Source organism: Thunnus maccoyii, chromosome 7 (genome assembly GCF_910596095.1).
Source record: "Thunnus maccoyii chromosome 7, fThuMac1.1, whole genome shotgun sequence".
Classification (NCBI taxonomy): domain Eukaryota; kingdom Metazoa; phylum Chordata; class Actinopteri; order Scombriformes; family Scombridae; genus Thunnus; species Thunnus maccoyii.
This window is the reverse complement of record NC_056539.1, coordinates 9,667,410-9,685,594: the sequence shown is the minus strand read 5'-3', so window position 1 is coordinate 9,685,594 and position 18,185 is coordinate 9,667,410. Positions and strand designations below refer to the sequence as shown.

At 40.9% G+C, this 18,185-nt stretch overlaps 1 protein-coding gene across 15 annotated transcripts in view; it reads left to right on the top strand.

Annotated features, from left to right (window-relative positions):
• The window catches only part of dab1a (DAB adaptor protein 1a), a 240,938-nt gene that overhangs the window by 146,234 nt on the left and 76,519 nt on the right, over nt 1-18,185 (top strand). For 14 of the 15 annotated variants that reach the window (XM_042417214.1, XM_042417213.1, XM_042417216.1 and 11 more), the window contains one exon: nt 9,003-9,059. The gene's annotated coding sequence lies outside the window, so the exon portion shown is untranslated. Of the gene's footprint in view, nt 1-6,874; nt 6,992-9,002; nt 9,060-18,185 lie in introns of those variants that run through there. The other variant, XM_042417211.1, reaches the window with a different exon arrangement.

Here is an 18,185-nt window from a genome sequence, read left to right as displayed (position 1 = left end):
ATCCACCATGGACTACCTCAAGAGATGCAAGATGAAGATTTTGGAAAGGCCCTCACAGTCCCCTGATTTAAACATAACAGAAAATCTGTGGGTTGATCTTAAAAGAGCTGTGCATGCAAGCCGGCCCAAGAATATTGCAGAACTAGAAGCCTTTTGCAAGAAAGAATGGGAGACAATTCCAAATACAACAACTGAAAGACTTTTATCTGGCTACAAAAAGCATTTGCAAGCTGTGATATCTGCCAGAGGGGGTGTTACTAAGCACTGACTATGTATGGTGCCCAAACTTTTGCACATTCCACAATGATATTTTTATTTTTTATTTATGACATAAAAAGTAACTATGCATCAATGTTTGCTGAAATATTGTGGTTTACGTTCCATATCCTAGAGATTCTGTGTTTACATCTTTTCAATTAAAAAATCACCAAAATATGTTATTTGTCAAGGGGTGCCCAAACTTTTGCATACAACTGTGAAGTCAGGCTCCTGTGTTCTGTCTGTCTGACACAGGGGTTGCAGCAGACATGTGGGGGAGGTCCTGGAACATAAAGTTTATTACAGAGAAAGTGATGTATTGTCTGTCTGTGACATAGTGCTGCTTGTGTAGTGTAAACTGTGTCCTGAGGTCATGCATAATGTGATGCTTATAAATTTGATTCTGCTGCCTCATAATACATAAAGACTCAGCCCTATTGGACCCTGATTTACAATTCTTTTGTATCACAGAGTAGTTTGGTGTTGAGTTTGCTGGGATTTTGGTTGGTGTGTACTCCTACAAAAATAACATGCACTGTTGTTGCTCTGTTCCCATGATGCTCCAGGTCAGGGGAGGGTGTAACCAGTAGGAGATTGCAACAAGTTTGGGATCCTTCACCGGTTTCCCACCCAGAGAGGTCAGATCGAGAAGCTGAGTCAGAAGCAGCACTGCTGGATATAAACCCATTTCTCTGTAGTTGTGGGCAAGTGCCATTTCCCTTGAGGCACCAATGTGCCCCAGTCATGTGCTATCTTAGCTGACTGTAGTGACTTGAACTTAAGTTCATGGTGAATTGGTACAAGTTTTTACCTTAAAGCATGAGACACTACTGTGGTAGTTTTAAGGTGGAACAAACATTAGTCATTTGTGACCCATTATACCTTGTTTTGGTACATCTGTGAAAATTTTACTTTTCAGTACAAAAATGCACCACTTCTGTACCTCTATTTAAGAAAATGTTCAAAGTCTTCCTTGGAAGGTATTGCTACTGAGTATAGTTAAAGTTGCCCTCTGTAGTTTTCTTGTAAACAAACAAGTTTTGTTTATATTGAGTGATGCTCACCAAAATGCATTGTGTGTGTTTTTTGAGGTCTAACAAACGTGCTGAATACTTTTCCTTGCTTTGCAAAACTTTGTTTACATCATGTTGACTAGCTTACAATCTTCTGCATTTCTTGTCACATTGTCACCACCTGTCTTCAGTGTAATAGTGTGAAATCTTTGGTAGGACTGAGTGTAATGCATCACCTGCTTCCTTGTGCATGAGACAAACAAAATGGAAATCCATTCATTAAAAAAGCTGTTTCATAGTGCTGCTAGAGGTAAAAAAAACTACACAGGGTACCTTTTAAGTGCAATAGTTTTGAGTTTGGTGACAACAAAACCTGCCTGACTGACTTAGTAAAATGAGTAATCAAAACAACAGAGCAAACAAAAATCACACAAAATAGGAGCACTCTTGTACTCTGCTTTGCTTTCTCTATCAATCTATTTATGTGACAGGCAGCACAACAGTAAAAAAATCAACCCACCTCTCTTCTTAATTCACTGAGAAGATCCTGTCACACTGTTTTCAGTTCAGTTTGGTTTAAGATTCAGTGATACTACTTCTGCCTCCTCCTTAGCCCCCCTCAGTCTTGCTTGTCCTCCCTCCTGACCTATCTGTCTCTACTGGCAGAGCCTGGTACTCTGGCATCTTGGAAGCTTAATGGCCAGGATGGGCATCCTTGCTACAGTAGCACAGATCATGATAATTAGTCCAGACTGAAGAAAAGGGAAGGAGAAGAGGAGGAGCAGATTCAAAAGAGAATCAATAGATGAAACAAGATTTTTGTGTCCCTCTTTTTCTGTCTCTCACACTTCATCTCTCTCAGCAGGGGAGTCGTCTGTTCTGCAGTTATCTCTGTGTGTAATTTTGTTAGTAATTAAACTATCCGTTAAATCAGTGATGCAGGCACTGAAGAAGCAGGGCTCCTCACTTCATACTTGGCTCCTTTCACGGCAGAAACTTTGAGAGCAACGAGGAGAAATGTAATGGTAAAGGGCTGGAGCAAGGTGCTGCAGAGGGACTCTCTGTATGTATGCATGATAGGTAAAGTAAGCGAGAGAGATCGTGGCTAAAGGTATGAAGAGAGGAATAGACAGAGGGAGAGGTAAGAAGAGAAAGAAAAAGAAACAGTGTAAAACGGTGAGTGCAGGGTGCTGTGTGTCGGCGGGTGTCAGGGGGAGTATTTGGTGTCCGGGAGCCAGTATGAGTGAGATGAGGGGAGGCGAGTCTGCAGAGCCAATAAATTACGGGCCTTCAAGCCCCACTTTACATTAATGGAATGTGCAGCGCTGCTCTCTACAGTCGACCACTGAGATTAAAGAGTAGGGAAATGGCTGTGGACAGGCTCTCCCCGGCCTGGGCTCTCTGTGTGATATGGGCCTTCAGAAACCCACAGAGTGGCCCTGTGGTGCACATGCCCACGAGTCTGCGGCGGCTGCACATGGAGGGCCAGACTGAGCATTTTAGTCATTATATCCATCCCAACAAAACCCACAAGGTGTCTCTGTCTTGTGATCACAAGCTTTCAGCTTTGGTGCTGCACAGCCAGAGAGGTTGGTTTTTAGCACACGAGCAATAATGGTACAAAATCCAAGCTTGGGTTGTTTATGTGAAATACTGCATTAAAGATCAGTTTCTGGGAAAGTCAACCTGGATACAGTGCTATACTCTGAAGATTTCCTACAGATTATGTGGGATAAAGTGTGCGAGTATGAGAGAATGGCTGAAGCATATCCACCTAAACCCTGCTCTCTTTCACAGCCCCTAAACCCATTACCCCACTATTCATCTCTCAATTGAACTGTGCCACCGCAGTGTCTGCCTGTCTCCTGGTGGTTTTACACTTGTTTGATGGAATCAGATGCATCTGGGAAGATTAAATTAAAATGCCGTTGCCTTTCTTAACTACTTCTCATTGCTTGCATGTCTCCTGCCAGTCTTTTAAAGTGATTACACACAATTATTTCAATTAGATGTCAGGAAGTAGTGCCATCATCATCAGACAGTAATCAGGTTGTGGTGGAGCAGTGGGAGACAGAAAGAGACAGCTCCTCTCATTCTCTTTCATTAAAGATGGAGGGGAACATTGCTGAGCATTTTTGCTTTTTTATTTTCTTCCTACTTTTCACAATGTGGCACACTTTTAGAGACGCAGGGAAAGACACTTTTGTACCCCCTGCAAGCTGTTCTCATCTCTGCTAATGAATGAAATCCATTTCTGGATCTCTTTCTGAGACAGGTGATGATTAGGGATTGAGTGGGACACAGAAAGAGCAGGCCTCCTGTTGTCTCCTGGACAGAGTCAAATAGAGCAGGAAGAGAGAGAAAGATATGAAGAAAGCCTTCTGGTTATATTTTATAGTAGGGAGCAGTTGTAATAATACCAGAGTGAATTCCTGTTGTTTCACTGAGAATTTCAAATCTAATTCAAATGCTGCCCATGTGAAGAATGACACACTCGACCAATTTCTTTCTTCCTTTATGTTTTTTGTAATCTTTTCTATTTTCCCTATAAAACAAAGTATGTGCAGTTAGTTAAAATATGGCATAAAGGAGAAATACAGTATATAACAAAACTGAGTACACTCCTGTGCAGTATCACTAAAATGTTACATGATTCAAAATTGTATAATTACAATATTATTACTAATTTGTAATTAAAAACAAGTTAGATAGACTAAATTGAAATTACAGGCGTCAAAGTACAACCTCAATGCAACAAAAATGATTACACCTGTGACTTCCAGTTAAGACTAGTTGCCTGAACAAGGTTATAAAAGAACCTGTGAACACCACAACTTTCTTAATTTAGGCCTGGGTTGTGTCTAATGCAACACAGCTTCACATGGTGAGGAATTACCAGAACAAGTAAGAAAGCAGATTGTGAGACTTCATAAAGATGGGAGAGGGTACAAGATCGTCAGTAGGTTACTGAACAGAAGCCAAACAGTTTGCAGCAGTGGTTAGGAGGTACAGGAGGACCCATACTACCAATAACAGAAGGTGCAGTGGCCGTCCTCGAAAAAGGACAGCATTCACAATTCACTGTTTACGCAATGTTGCATTGAAAAACAGACGGGCAAGTGTTTCTGTCTTGGCTCAAGGATTATTTGTGGAAATTGGTGTTTCAGTGACTGCTCAGACAGTGCATGAAGTCAACCTCTACGGACGACATCCAAAAAGAAAACCATTACTCACAAAACAGCACAAAACTGCAAGATTAAATGTTGCCAAAGAACATGAAAAGAAGCCTGATGAATATTGGTGGAACATTCTTTGGTCAGATGAAACCAAAAGAAATGTGTTTGGATCTGATGGGGTCCAGCATGTTTTGCGCAGAACTGGTCAGGACTACCGCAGTGACTGCATAGTGCTGACTGTAAAACATGGAGTAGGGAGTTTGCTGATATGGGGTTGCATGAGTGCAAAGGGCATAGGGGAGATGACATTTATAGATTGCACTATAAATGAAAGTTTGTATACCCAAATACTGAATGAAATGATTCCCAGTCTCAAGAAGGTTGGCAAGAGAGGAATTTTCCAACATGACAATGATTCCAAACACACTGCAAAAATCTCTTGAATTTTTAAAGAAGAAAAAGAAAATTATGCCCTGGCCAAGTATATCCCCTGATCTGAATCCAATAGAACACATTTAGAGTATTTTAAAGAGGAAGGTAGAGCAACAAAACCCCTCCAGCAAAGAGCAGCCAAAAAGAATTATCTGTGAAGAATGACAGAACGTCTTTCCATAGATTTGTGCGAGAAGTGTACAAAATATTAAAAAATAAAAGAATGGAGTCTCATGAAGGGTGTGCTGACTTTTGTTGCAGTTTATTCTTAAATATGGATCTTTCATTATAGTTTAGTTAGTCAAACGTTCTATTTTTCAATTGAATTTGGCTTAATTCTTTTTGGGTTTGGTCTAAAAACAAATAAAATTGTATTAAATGGACAGGATTTGTAATTACTTAACATTTTAGTGATGTTGACCATGTTTTAGTGATGTTGTACACTTAGTTTTGTTATATACTGTATAAACAAATAAATATAGGAAAAACAAACTTAACATTCTTGTTACCACTTTACATAAGAAAAAAAAAGATTCACTTTATGTTCTTCCTTGTTGATCAGCAGGGTTTCGAGAGTTGAGATGGTTATGATGGTTTGTGGTGGTCTGTGTTTCTGTTGGAGCTCCAGTATACTGTCCTTGAGGAGCAGAATATACTATAGGAGCTCCCACGGGACTCAGGTATGGTAACAGAGCTAGCGCAGGAGCTGCCAGGGCTCTGTGTTGTGATAACAGAGGCTTTGCAAGAGGAGACACACACAGCATAATGAACAACCCACCGCCCGCTGCAGCACACAATGCACGCACATTTACACACATGTGCACACCTGCATACAACTCCGAAACATACATGCACTCACATGAAGTACATGTTCCTCTCTAATCCCATTTCTCCTCACATTGTATTATTTACAAACCCCATCATAATTAACAATGAAAGTGTGCACACACACACACTATTATGAGGCAGCCCAGCCCTCTGCAGCACATGCTTGGTTGCTTAGCCGAGGCCACGCTGACTGCATGTCTTACAGCAGCATCAGTATGCTACAGGCATGGTCCTGTGTATACACCACTCTCCTCTCCCTCCCTTCGTCCACCTCCCCTTTATGCCTCCCTCTCACTTCTGTCTTACCTCCATCTCTTTCTCTCAGCTCACTTGGCTCTTGTACTCCTTCATTCCTTTCCTTTAGTGTAAAACAGAGCCAGATTTGGGCCAGTTATTACTACAGAGCTGCTGTTTATACACCTCTTTGCTCTTTTCAGCCTCCTTATCTTTGAATAGTGTGTGTTTCCCCCTACTCCCGTACTATTCCACATCTCTCTCCACTTCATTTCTCCCCAGTCTACCCTCCTTCACCACGTCCTTGCATCACTGCTGGCTGCGCTTTTGAGTTTTCGGGTCCAAGTGGGGAACAGCATGCTAGGCTAATTATACCGTTAGGATCCAGCCATATTGGCTAATGTTGTTTTTCTTGTTTCTTCTCTGTGTTGTATTGTAACCAGGGGACGGACCCATTAATTGCCCTGCTGATGGCTGTCATCATCCACACCCCTCTATGTCCGACACAGAAGGGTAGAGTGTGTGTGTGTGTGTGTGTGTGTGTGTGTGTGTGTGTGTGTGTGTGTGTGTGTGTGTGTGTGTATGCGTGTGTGGTTGTATGAGTCTCAGCGGGTGTCTGATGGGAGGGTGCTCAAGTGTGGAGGACTCATCATGGGTTATTAGGAGCATGCAGGGGGGCCATCAAGCGTGAGAGATAGAGGTGGTAGAGAGATGAAGAGAGAGAAGAGAGAATCATTCCTAGCCAAGTAGTGCAGGTCCTAAAGTGTGGCTTTGAAAGAAACTTGTCGAGCTCCTCTCCTCTCTCAGAAATCTTAGTATGGGTCAAGTCTTTCAAACTTCACACTCCCAGTTAGCAAAACAGGCTTTTTGATATAAATATGTAATTGTGCAGCTCCCTCCAGAGCCACAGAAGATGTACAAATGTTTTCACAGGCTCAGCAGTACTACCCATGACGAGTAAATTGACTGTGACTGTAAAAAATGGAGTGCTCCTTAACGTATGTCGGATGAACGAGTAATGTGTGGCACTCGGTGACAGACTTCAAATAGGTATACCATTTTACACTCACTCACACACATATACTGTATAGTATGCACATACATACATACAGTACACACACCGGCCTCTCTCATTGGCCACTCTTAATTTCCTGTGAAGCATCCTCACTGCACATGAAGGCAGATAAAGATAAAGGATAAGAATCTAGTCAGCCTAGTACGCCATGATTAATTCATTTCATATTCTGCTTGCCTAGAATGAATGTGCAGTTAATATTTAATATTCCTACGCTTTTTCACATGATTGCAACATGATTATGAGAGGGACACATAGTGGGTGTGCGTGTTTGGGAGGTGAGAGAGAGGGCAAAAGAGACAGGCAGCGTGAAAGAGCGAGGGTAAAATCACACATGTTGTAAATTGCATTGTTAATACTGTTTCTGCTTACCAGTAATGCTAATGTGACGCTTAAGTAATTGAAATTGAAAACAAAATTAGATTGAAAGAGACAATTAAGGAGAGGGAGCAGACGATGACTGGAGAAAGGGAGGACTAGGAGGAGAGAGAGTGACAGCCACAGCATTGCCATATGTAGTTCAGTGTGGGGGGTGAAATGTGTTCTGACACAGTTTTTGTGCTTCTGAGCAGCACAAGAATAAACACTGACTGCACCTCTAGCTGTATTTTCATGCTGTATTGCATGAGAACTCATTTTTTTCTCTTTCGAAGCACCACACTGATTAACTACATAGTGTTTGTAGTATATGTATCTTATACATTAAACTCTCCCCTCTGGAAACAGGCTGGAAAAACAGAGAGTATAGAGACAGAGAGGGGGAGATACAGATTTCAAACCATACAATAATAAAACAGTTGAAATGTGATTATTGTTTGTAATTGGAACCTTTAATAAGCCTGCTGCGAGGTCATGGTCTATTAATGGTGTGCATACAATAATTTACCAGATTCACAAAGCAATAGAAAGTCTAGATAAGCGTTCATGATATTACACTCAAAACATCCCCAGCACATCTCTGCACATCTGTGCAGAGAAGGGTGTTATGGGTAAACCGTAGGCTGCAAAGGCGCCAACGCACACATCTCGCAACAATATGTTGCATGCAGCCCTGCAGGTCAAAAACTAAACTGGAGGTGAACTTAACGCGCTAATTTGTATGTTAAAATCTGTAAAGTACAAAGTATAAAACAACCTCCTAAATGTCTCTGAGTGGCACCACGTACATTTGCTTACTTCACACACACACTGCAGACAGTGTCATGTCATTGCAGTGGTCGTATTGTTAAGCTACATAATATGAAGTAAAAGCCATAGGGCTGATAGAGAAGTTAATTAGAGGCCAGGCCCAGTCATCCCCACCTTCTGACCCATTTCCACCCCTCCCATCACCCCCCTCTACATCTCCCCTCATCTGTCATTCACAGTCCCACCTCTGCTAATGAGCTTATTCTCAGCCTTACATTATGTCTGCAGCTGTACCTTTCTCTCCGTACAGTGCCGCTCGGCTTTTTTCTCCACCAGAAAGAGAGAGACGGCTATTCTATCCCACCATGTCTCCAATTAGATGCCCCTCTATTCATACTTCTGTCATTTCTCCATTTTCTCTCTATCCTCTTGTTTCTCTCATCTCCCGGTATTGGAAGCAGGCTGTAAAACAGGCTGCCTTATCCAAATGGAGACAAGCCCCGCGGTCACCATAGTTTTGTTACTGAGGCAGAGTCACATTAGCCTCTTTAGTCTGCCACTGTGTGTGTGTGTGTGTGTGTGTATGCATGCGTGTGGCCCTGTGTGTGTGTTTTGAGGCTCTGTGTGACATTAGCCTCGCAGTCACAGGTAATGATCTCATCTCCCCGCTGGTGACTAGAGGCACACAAAGAATTACACACACACACACGTACACACTGTGAGAGGGAAAGATGGGGAGCAGAGATTGGTATTGTAATGGTTACTCTAATGGGCTACCTGACAAGTGCTTTTTCTTAATGCTATGCCCCCCTGTCTCCCCCTCCCCCTCCTTGTTTCTCCCTCACTCTCCTCCTCCAGGTGCATTTTCCTTCTTTGAGGAGCAGTGATATGGACACCAGGTGTGGTGACGTTCAGGTATGTGTTCTCATCTTATAGGATACTGTAAAATTCTTCATGCTTGTGTGTGCATTAAAAACACCACCTTATGAATAATGCTTCCCTGTCATCACATCATAACATGCCATTTGTTCCACCAGTTAACCAGTCAGTACAGAATAGAACAGAATAGTGAAACAATGCTAAAACAAACCAGAGTACTTGGGCTGCAAACTCTGCTCCAAGAATGTTGTTTTGAACTTGTTGAAAAATGAATAAACTAACAGACAGTGAATGAAGCATTTGATGGTACACCCTGGGAAGACGCTTTTTGATTTGGTATTCAACACAGTAAGAAGTTGTTTTTGTCTGAATCCTACAGATTGATTTGTTGATACCACATTTCATATGGTGTCAATTCGACAAACTTTCCACTTGGCTATTAGATTCAACATTTGTTTAGGTTTTAAATCTTGCATCCCATCCACCTGCTATCAGATCTGATGTTTTTTAGCTCTCAGCAGCCTCTCCACACCACAGACACACTATGATGCTCTTATATTCCTGGCTCTCTATTTTTCTATTTATACCCACTGAGATGAGCAATGAGCCCCAGGCAGCCCTCACTCACCACGCAGACACACAGGCACAGTTTCTCCTGTCAAACACACACACATGCTGTGAGTTAAGGCTGAGGTGGAGGTTAGAGGGTTTCATCAACAGTGTGTCTGACCATATGAATTAATGTAATGCAGTTAGCTGTATTGTCAAGCCTCAGGAAGCACACAGAGGACTGGAGTTCCTGCTGTGTCCTTGCTTTCAGCCTTGTATTCTGGCTTTTTGTTGCCCAACATCAAAGGGAAAATCCACTCTAAAAAAACAACATTTGCTATTCCTTCCTGTGATAATGCTCATTTCCAGGTTTGCAAACATGAAAATGCAATAAACAAGAGAGTCAAGACAGTCTTGGCAGAGTCATGAAAAGAGACACATCCTGAAGCAAGACTGTGGCAGTAATTGGGGTGATTTTATGAGGCTATGGGCACAGCTTTTCAGTTGGTAGTCATGAAATTAAGTATTTTTTTGGAATTTAAAAGCTCAAGTAAGTTTTATATGAATCCATAAAGTCACTTGACATCTGAATTATTGCCAAAGAAGTAGCATGAGAGAGGGTGTGCAGGTCAATACTGATATCACATGAGAAATATGCTTTGAAGTGAATTTTCTTTAGCTTTAATTAATTCCAGCAATCAAAAAACAATTAGCAGAGAGCTATTAACCTGTATGTTTGTCTGTGACCTCAACTAAAAGGTCAATTTATCAATTTAAGTACATGTCTTCACTTGTGCACCTGCACATACGTAGACATACAGGCTGGTGCACACAAAGGGAGAGAAAGAGAGAGCTGGAGTACCAACATGTAACTGAACCAGTTAAAAATGAATGAAGACCATATCCATGAGAAACAACCTATCTTGCATTATTTACAATGTTGAGAATACACCAAACTACATCAGCTTACCTTGGTCCACCTCCTCTGCCCTCTTTTTGTCCTTTCTTGTCCTTCCAGTACTACCATCACCCCCCTCTCACACACACACAAACACACAATCTGGTTGAGTGATTCACAGAGTTTACCAGAGGTTGAGCAGGGTCAGTATCATAACTCTTCAGTCCAGCGGAGCAGAGGGTAGAAGGGCAGAGGGAGGAATATACCGTACAGCAGATGCTCTTATCAAGTCTTATCAATTCACACTGATTTTTGCACTTGATTTTTGTACGCTTGATGCATTTCTCCATGGATAAATGTACATGCACTGGTTGTCTGCAGTGAGGATTTTCCTCTGGGAGCATGAGGGTTTGTCATAACAGTCACTTTGAACAGGTGTTTTGTCAGGATGTAGATTTTAGATGAAATGCTGTGGAAGTAGCTATTTTAGAGGCACATGCTTGGTGTTGCATGGTGGCTAATCATGTCTTTTTGACATCTGAGAGATGATAGGGTACAGTGGATTACAAATGGAGGATGGATAAATGTCTCTGTGACTGTAGAGTTTGACTGAATTTAGTTAGTCCATGGATGCTCCATGATTGGCACTCTCACCATTTAGCAAGGGTAGGAGACTGTGTGTTGGGGGGCTTACTAATAAAAACATATTATTTGATATGTATATTATAAATCATTTTATACCACCTTTCCTTGGAAAAACACCTCTCCTTTTCTTACATTAAAATTTCTCCTTCTGTAGTCATTTCCAGTGCCTTCACTGTTTAATCAAGCTATAGATTATTCCACTACATTACACCAGCTACTGCAGAAGTAAGATTAATTAATAAATAGATAAATAAAGCTTCATTGACAACTTTTTTCCTTCAAATGCAGTTGCTAATGTTGCTGCTTAAGTTATCACCACTGCCTCCTGTCACCTCCAGTAAGACCATGTTAATCTTCTCCTACTAATAACCTCTTTTAATTACTTCACTGACACAAATTATATTCCTATTATGATACATGCACATATTCATAATTCTTTAGAATACGATTAATGTATATTTATGTTTCAATTTTGTCTCATTTTGAAATTCTCTTACACATTGTCTCTCATTGTTAAACACACTGGTGCCACACTGGCACCTGCCACAGACATTACTGCTGCCATGTAGCTGTTATGCATTAAGGTCTTTCTAAAAGCTCTCAGTTGGCATCAATATAGCATCACATTACTATCAAATTGTCATAGAAGCAATCTTTAAAAGACTTTCTGAGGAAATTAAGGCTGCAGTGACATGTGGTGCAGTTGCTGTCATATCAGAGTGGTTCAGGGTGTCAGGCCTGATAGAGCACATTGAGTTCAGGCTGGCAGCAGAGGTCACACAAAGGTGGGATCAGATACCCTTTACTTCCCCTCCCTTCTAAGGCAAGCTGTGGTGTGTGTGCGCATGTTCCCATATCTGCATATGCATGAAACATATTAATGAAATATGATGACATATGACGGATCCTCCCAGAGGCAAAGCCCTCAAAGTTACACATCCTGATAAAAGCAACATGTGTGACATTTCAACAGAGTACATCTTTATATCCAACCCCCTGTGGGTTAAGACAAGCACATGTACACACACACACACACTAGCTCCCTCTCCCCTCTACCTTAACCGACTGTGCACAAGTCAACCTGTCACCCAGATTTAAGTCATGTTCATTGTCAGAAGTCGTTCCCTCTCTGCGTGTCTCTCTTTTTTTAATTTATTTACATATGAGAATACAATAAGCCTGTCGCTTTTGTCAAAACTCAACTCAAAACTCCAGAGTTTTCTGATTCAGTATATTTTTTCTCTCCTGAACATCTTCACCTCATCTTTCTGCATTTGTCAGGCTCTTGATATTCTGATCCATCGGAGTTATTGAAGAGTGACATGCTTTGATAAATATGGTTATGCTGTGATATTTTGTCTGTCGAGGAGGATCCAGCATCAGCTGCCTTCCCCTTCTCTCTTTCATTGACACACCCACACACAGCTAAAAAGGCGGTATGGGAGATAGTAGGTGAGACAGGTCACTGTGTACTTGTGTGCGCATTTTGGTCAAAGCTAATCATATTCTAGTCTAGATCTCAAATTCACCTCCAGACATATTGACACCTTTTCAGAGGAGACTGTGTCATTTACAGGTGTCAACCGATGTTTGATTAGTGTCATGATGGAAGTGGCCAAATTTGAATATGGTACGGATGGATGAGATGTGGAGCACATGGTTATAGTTAAAGTTTTTAATAAGGTGCAGCATCCAACATTGCAACAAACATTATGTCTTCATCAGAGTAAGTGTCCAGCTAATAAAGCATCTCATAAGATGGACAGATTTGGGCATTGTTTATGTCCAGCAAATGCCATTCAGCTACAGCATATACAAATCATAGATGCAAACACATTGCCTTTTGGCAAAATTTGCCATTTTGAATGAAAAATATGGCACCTGTATGATTTGTGTAGATGCACCTTCAATGCAGGACCCTTTCTCATGTTTGCAATAAAAATGCTGTTACTGCTTTTTAAAGGGGACCTATTATGCTTTTCCTTATTTTCATTCATATATATAAGGTTACAATGTCGGATGTTCATATTAAACATGGCCAAAGTGTCAAATAATGAGGTAAATGTATGTAGAAGTGTAATCCCTGTGAGCAAAAAGCACCAGCTTCAGACTGCTCTGAATGCTCGGTTTTCAACAGTTTTTTCTACGTTCAGCCCGAGCCATCGTCAGCTTGTGATGGATTTCTTTATATGGTCATCTGCTCCATGCACAGTGTGTAAGTTCACTGCTCCACTCTGCTAACTTTACAGGGTTTTTCCATTGTTTTGGGGGAAGTCATGCTGAGCCATGACTCAAGTCATGCTGGCATGCTGTGAGTGTTCTTCCATTACACAGCAGGGCAAAGTAAAATAAGTTGTTTTCCTGTTGGAGGTATCATGGTCGTCTGCAGCTCTTCATCAAACATCATCATCAACTGTGGCTTTTTCTGCTTGTACTATTCCTCCTTGCATTTTTTTTAAATTTTTTTATTGGGTTCTGGCAACAATGACATATACTTCCACAGTGTTTCCCTTAAAATAGTACAGGCCTTGCTGGCCGCCAGGCCAACAAGAATCCCCGCCAGGCCAAAAATTAAATTTTTAAATGCCAAAAATAATGCCAAATATCCATTCATTTGCAAATCAATAGCGTTTGGGAACCGCTAAGCAGCGCTGTCTTGAAACGTGAGTTAATGTCTGTGTTGTTGCCTGGGAAATTGCAGGTAGTAGAACTCCTTTTAAGGAATAGGGCAGAGCGTAACCAAATGAGTGGTTAAGTGAGAGAGCGAGCAGCAGAAAATAATCGTGAATGCGAGCAGAACAGAGGAAAAGGTTAGCAATAAGTTGTCAGTCTGGTGGTAAATGTACAGTACAGACTACAGTGTGTCAGTTATAAATAAATGCTGCAGCTTGTCAAGACCATGAAAAGTCATGTCTGTTTCCCCAACAGCTGGAAGGGCTTAGCTCCAAAGTTAGCAACAATGGGTTAGCCTAACCTGAAAACGCTAAATAGATAAATAGAAAATGGAGAAATGTGTAGCTGCCTGCTAATCTATGCCAAATCGTCCAATGCAGGGGTATTCTTAGAAATCCAGAATTTGAGAATGGTTTTCCTTGCTATATATAAGAGTATTCCAATCAGTTTAGCATTGTAGCTATTCCTTGCACTGTCCACTTTAGCTGCCAAAATACACTGAAGAGGTGATAGTTGCAAATCATATCCAATCAAGGTAACCACCTCATCCTTCACTTCTCTCCTAAATGTTTGTATCTTCGCACACTTCCAAAACGTGTGTGCATACGTGCCAATTTCTAAATTGCATTTAGTACATTTAGGAGAGCTTAGACCAAGCTTGCCCTTCAACAATGGTGTACAATGAAGCCTATGTAATATTTTGAATTGTGTTTCTCTATCAGTATTACAGCAAGTGTATTTTCTATAACTCTTGCCTAGATATTTTCTTCTATCTGACATTCTATATCAACCTGTCATTGCTTTTGGATGTGATCAGTAGAATAATTAAAATTTAAACCAAAGGTTTCATAAATATGAGAAATAAATCTTTTTGGTATGGGTTGTTTAAGAATGTCTTCCAAGAAAGACACATTTGGAGCATGTATATGTTTTGGTATATTATGTCTTATCTGTAAACAGTGGAAAAAATTAGACTGTTGTAAAGAATATTTATTCTTCAAGCCCTCGAATGACTCTATTGTTCCTCCGTCATAGAGTTTAATAAGCTGGTCCAGACCCTTTTCTTGCCAGAGTCTAAACACTGAATCCTGATATGAGGGGCAGAAATCTGTATTTCTCCATATGGGAGCCAGAAGTGAAAAATGATTTTTAAGTTTAAGACATATCTTAATCGGATACCACAGTTTCTAGACTCCATTTCAATCCATGTATTTGTAACATCTGGATTCACCCATTTGTATATATACTGCATTTGTGCTGCCCAATAGTATAGCCGCATATTTGGGACTCCCAGTCCCCCATGTTCTTTGCCTCTTTGTAATTTACCTATTTTTATTCTGACCTTTTTACCCTGCCAAATGAATTTGTAAACATTCTGAAGTGGGCTCATCGGGAGGGTGGCCTTAAAGAGACAGGAGTGAAGACTGCCTGTTAGAGACAGAGGCTGAACTGAGGGGCTGCATAAAGGCCAATATAAGATAAATAAGGAGTTTTTTGAACTGTGAATCATGCAAAGCTACTTTAGTGGAGTCCAAAAATACAAATATAGCTGGAAATGAGCATAATAGGTCCCCTTTAACTGAGCCTCAGTACTGTTACCTTGCTATCTTAAATGTAGCAGTGAGAAGCAGAAAAATGATTGAGGAAGAAAAATTGTCAGAGAGGGGTGCATAGCTTAGCTGCAACAACAAGCACTTGAAATGTTGGTACAGGCCAAAAACACGGAGAAAATGATGAGGACTTAAAATATCTTTATGTGTCTGTGTGTGTCAAATAATACATCAATAACTTCTTAGATTAACTGTTCAGTCTATAAAATGTCAGATAAAAGTGAAAAATGCCCTCCAGAATTTCACAAAGCCCATGGTAAGGTCTGAAACCCAAAGATTTTAAGAGTCCTCATATTTGACAACATTATTAATTCTCATACTGAATAACTGCACCAAGAATCTCATGAAATTTTGGGCTAGTGAAAAGATATCCCCATCCCCAAGAGGATGTGACATCAGTAACATCATTGCAACATGATGAAACGATACACAGGAAAAGGTACTGCATTTACACATTAACACAATTGAACCAAGAGATTCATTTCTTGTAGTCCATCATGTTTTTAATATGTATAATCATAAAATCTGGCAATATGGCTTTGGCTCGATGTATTAGCAATGCCCAGAACCTGTCTATCCTATTAGAAGAAGCTGTTAGCTTGGCACAGGCATTTTAAATATCTTTACTGCCACAGCCTCTTCTTACTGTGATGAAGACTTGCTGTTTGTCAAAGTGTTAAATCCTATCATGTGCTCCGGATCTCATGCCTCCACATCCTGTGTCATTGTCTGGTTTGTTGAGGCACCGGTTTGAGCTCAGAGTTGGCTGATGCTCAGAGATTGCTTTATTAATATTTGAACATGTTTTAATGCTTTTTACTCTGAATCTGATGTATGCACAGTATGAAGATCCATGCATTGCTCAATATGTTACATAGTAAATGGGTTAAGGTTTTAAGCAAGCTTACTGTATGTCCAGTGACAAATTGTCATAGACCATCTCTCCGTACTGTACCAACACCACTGTAGTTCAGCAGTGCAGAGCTGTGCTCAGGCAATTAGAGAGCTGCCTTTGTTGCCTTTAACGAGTTTGACCCGTTTTGCTGATAATACGCATAAATTTCCATTCTTTCTCCTTTTCTCTGTTTCCCTGTCTGTCTTCGTGTCTGTCCCTATCTTTTCCTTTTTTTCATCCTCTATCTCCCTCTGTCCCTCTCTGTATGTGTGAATTAGAGGAATCCTAATCCTGTGAAACAATGTTTTGTGTGAACAGTACGAGGGAGCTGACCTTCACATTCTCACCGGAATTCATATCCATCTGGACATTCCCATGGATTACCCTAAAAGAGCCACACGTGTATGCGTGTTAAAAAGTGGTATGTGTTAATGTGTATGTTTATTTGTTTACATCTACTCAGGTGTGTTTCTGTGTGACTACTGTGGGTGTGTGTGACATAGGAGTGAGGGAAGAGAGAAAGCTTGCTGCTCGCTTGCCCACATGAGCATCCAGGAGTTATCTGTTCAGCCAAGCTGAGACAGACTGACTGTGAGAGAGAGGAGGAAGGTGAGTGAGTAGACGGCGAGCGAGGGAGGCAGATACTGAGGGAGGGAGATACGGCAGAAAGGGCAGAGATACTGAGGTGTGGGAGTGAGATAGACAGGAGGGCTCTGCACAGATAGAGAGGGTAAACTACAGCTATACTTAGGGAGGAAAACAGAGCGGGGAAGGAAAAGATGATGAGAGGAGAAAGTGGTTGGGCACTGGGGAGGGAGGACAGGAATGATGAGAGCTGGCGTGGTTGAGAAAGCAAGTAGAGGAGAGAAGTTCATAGAAAAAATATGACGGAAATGGAGAAATAAGCATTGAAATGAGATTTCAATACTTGTGCCTACAGTAGATTTACGTAGGAGTGATATGGATATGTCCTTGTAACCTCAAGGCTGAAACAGTCACTGAACATCAATTTGTCACTCATCCTTGTAACATCAATTTCTATTCTATGTAGCTATCTAGCTAGCAAATCTAAACAATGATGATGGAGTCAAGATGATGGATTGAAAGTAACCAGGTGTTCAAACCGAAAATGGCACTGTGATGGGAATAAAAAAGGAAACACACACAAGGGGCTACGTTGATGGGGTGGGGTTACTGGAGGTGCCCGGGGATATTGAAATATGATATGCCTTATCAGATGCCAAAACACTGCACAGTGGTTCATAATTTGAGGAAGGATTTTACATTTCTGGTAAGTTATCGTAGCGGCAATCATTTCAAGACGATAGCCAGGAAACCAGAAATACTCATCCAAAGTACAAAGTAATCTAGCAGGATTGTGTGTTTGTGCGTCTGTGAGTTGCTGGATGACATCACATTGCAGAGGAGGGTGAGCTAGGTTCAACTTCTTTGCTGCTCATGTCTGTCTGAACACTTAATTCAGTTAGAGTTAGAAACTTAGAGTGGTCATAATCGAAGAGGAAATCATAATGTCTTTTTGTTAACTTGTCAAACATTATAGTTCAAAATTGATTTTATTTTGCTGTCAGAAAAAAACAAGACTTTTACTTATAATATATATATACATATACATATATATATATATACTCCTTTTTAACTCTCTTGATGACAGTTTACAGCAAGCAAATGTACATTATTTTCCAAATTAACCAGACCATAACCTGCCTCCTTGACAATTTCCATCCAGTCCTTGTGTCTCTACCACCTTTGAAACCAAACCTATGCCCTTGTTTGAATGTGGATGAGGAGGTTATGGTGGAAGAGTGCTAAATGTCCTCCAGTCTTTGCAGATATCAGAGGAATTGTGTCCTAAACCCCTGACAGCAGCACTC